Raw genomic sequence first — 3,211 nt, forward strand, 5'->3', positions numbered from 1 at the left:
GAATACGGGTGCATACGAGTAGAATTGTTGATGAAACTGAACGAGGATGTAATTGTAAGCATTTTTGTTAAGTAGAAGTATTTTGATAAGTGTATTGAAGTCTTTCAAAAGTGTATAAATACATATTAAAACACTACATGTATATACATTTTAACTGAGTCGTTAAGTCATCGTTAGTCGTTACATGTAAGTGTTGTTTTGAAACCTTTAGGTTAACGATCTTGTTAAATGTTGTTAACCCAATGTTTATAATATCAAATGAGATTTTAAATTATTATATTATCATGATATTATCATGTATGAATATCTCTTAATATGATATATATACATTAAATGTCTTTACAACGATAATCGTTACATATATGTCTCGTTTCAAAATCATTAAGTTAGTAGTCTTGTTTTTACATATGTAGTTCATTGTTAATATACTTAATGATATGTTTACTTATCATAATATCATGTTAACTATATATATAACCATATATATGTCATCATATAGTTTTTACAAGTTTTAACGTTCGTGAATCACCGGTCAACTTGGGTGGTCAATTGTCTATATGAAACATATTTCAATTAATCAAGTCTTAACAAGTTTGATTGCTTAACATGTTGGAAACATTTAATCATGTAAATATCAATCTCAATTAATATATATAAACATGGAAAAGTTCGGGTCACTACAGTACCTACTCGTTAAATAAATTTCGTCCCGAAATTTTAAGCTGTTGAAGGTGTTGACGAATCTTCTGGAAATAGATGCGGGTATTTCTTCTTCATCTGATCTTCACGCTCCCAGGTGAACTCGGGTCCTCTACGAGCATTCCATCGAACCTTAACAATTGGTATCTTGTTTTGCTTAAGTCTTTTAACCTCACGATCCATTATTTCGACGGGTTCTTCGATGAATTGAAGTTTTTCGTTAATTTGGATTTCATCTAACGGAATAGTGAGATCTTCTTTAGCAAAACATTTCTTCAAATTCGAGACATGGAAAGTGTTATGTACAGCCGCGAGTTGTTGAGGTAACTCAAGTCGGTAAGCTACTGGTCCGACACGATCAATAATCTTGAATGGTCCAATATACCTTGGATTTAATTTTCCTCGTTTACCAAATCGAACAACGCCTTTCCAAGGTGCAACTTTAAGCATGACCATCTCTCCAATTTCAAATTCTATATCTTTTCTTTTAATGTCAGCGTAGCTCTTTTGTCGACTTTGGGCGGTTTTCAACCGTTGTTGAATTTCGATGATCTTCTCGGTAGTTTCTTGTATAATCTCTGGACCCGTAATCTGTCTATCCCCCACTTCACTCCAACAAATCGGAGACCTGCACTTTCTACCATAAAGTGCTTCAAACGGCGCCATCTCAATGCTTGAATGGTAGCTGTTGTTGTAGGAAAATTCTGCTAACGGTAGATGTCGATCCCAACTGTTTCCGAAATCAATAACACATGCTCGTAGCATGTCTTCAAGCGTTTGTATCGTCCTTTCGCTCTGCCCATCAGTTTGTGGATGATAGGCAGTACTCATGTCTAGACGAGTTCCTAATGCTTGCTGTAATGTCTGCCAGAATCTTGAAATAAATCTGCCATCCCTATCAGAGATAATAGAGATTGGTATTCCATGTCTGGAGATGACTTCCTTCAAATACAGTCGTGCTAACTTCTCCATCTTGTCATCTTCTCTTATTGGCAGGAAGTGTGCTGATTTGGTGAGACGATCAACTATTACCCAAATAGTATCAAAACCACTTGCAGTCCTTGGCAATTTAGTGATGAAATCCATGGTAATGTTTTCCCATTTCCATTCCGGGATTTCGGGTTGTTGAAGTAGACCTGATGGTTTCTGATGCTCAGCTTTGACCTTAGAACACGTCAAACATTCTCCTACGTATTTAGCAACATCGGCTTTCATACCCGGCCACCAAAAATGTTTCTTGAGATCCTTGTACATCTTCCCCGTTCCAGGATGTATTGAGTATCTGGTTTTATGAGCTTCTCTAAGTACCATTTCTCTCATATCTCCAAATTTTGGTACCCAAATCCTTTCAGCCCTATACCGGGTTCCGTCTTCCCGAATATTAAGATGCTTCTCCGATCCTTTGGGTATTTCATCCTTTAAATTTCCCTCTTTTAAAATTCCTTGTTGCGCCTCCTTTATTTGAGTAGTAAGGTTATTATGAATCATTATATTCATAGATTTTACTCGAATGGGTTCTCGGTCCTTCCTGCTCAAGGCATCGGCTACCACATTTGCCTTCCCCGGGTGGTAACGAATCTCAAAGTCGTAATCATTCAATAATTCAATCCACCTACGCTGCCTCATATTTAGTTGTTTCTGATTAAATATGTGTTGAAGACTTTTGTGGTCGGTATATATAATACTTTTGACCCCATATAAGTAGTGCCTCCAAGTCTTTAATGCAAAAACAACCGCGCCTAATTCCAAATCATGCGTCGTATAATTTTGTTCGTGAATCTTCAATTGTCTAGACGCATAAGCAATCACCTTCGTTCGTTGCATTAATACACAACCGAGACCTTGCTTTGATGCGTCACAATAAATCACAAAATCATCATTCCCTTCAGGCAATGACAATATAGGTGCCGTAGTTAGCTTTTTCTTCAATAACTGAAACGCTTTCTCTTGTTCATCATTCCATTCAAATTTCTTCCCTTTATGCGTTAATGCAGTCAAGGGTTTTGTTATTCTGGAAAAGTCTTGGATGAACCTTCTGTAGTAACCAGCTAGTCCTAAAAACTGGCGTATGTGTTTCGGAGTTTTCGGGGTTTCCCACTTTTCAACAGTTTCTATCTTTGCCGGATCCACCTTAATACCTTCTTTGTTCACTATGTGACCGAGGAATTGAACTTCTTCGAACCAAAATGCACACTTTGAAAACTTAGCGTACAATTCTTCCTTCCTCAATACTTCTAACACCTTTCTCAAATGTTCACCGTGTTCTTGGTCATTCTTTGAGTAAATAAGTATGTCATCAATGAAAACAATGACAAACTTGTCATGGTATGGTCCACACACTCGGTTCATAAGGTCCATGAACACAGCTGGTGCATTAGTTAAACCAAACGGCATGACCATAAACTCGTAATGACCGTAACGTGTTCTGAAAGCAGTCTTTGGAATATCATCTTCTTTCACCCGCATTTGATGATACCCGGAACGTAAGTCAATCTTTGAATAAACAGACGAG

The sequence above is a fragment of the Rutidosis leptorrhynchoides genome, chromosome 4, assembly GCF_046630445.1.
Source record: "Rutidosis leptorrhynchoides isolate AG116_Rl617_1_P2 chromosome 4, CSIRO_AGI_Rlap_v1, whole genome shotgun sequence".
In the NCBI taxonomy this organism is placed as follows: domain Eukaryota; kingdom Viridiplantae; phylum Streptophyta; class Magnoliopsida; order Asterales; family Asteraceae; genus Rutidosis; species Rutidosis leptorrhynchoides.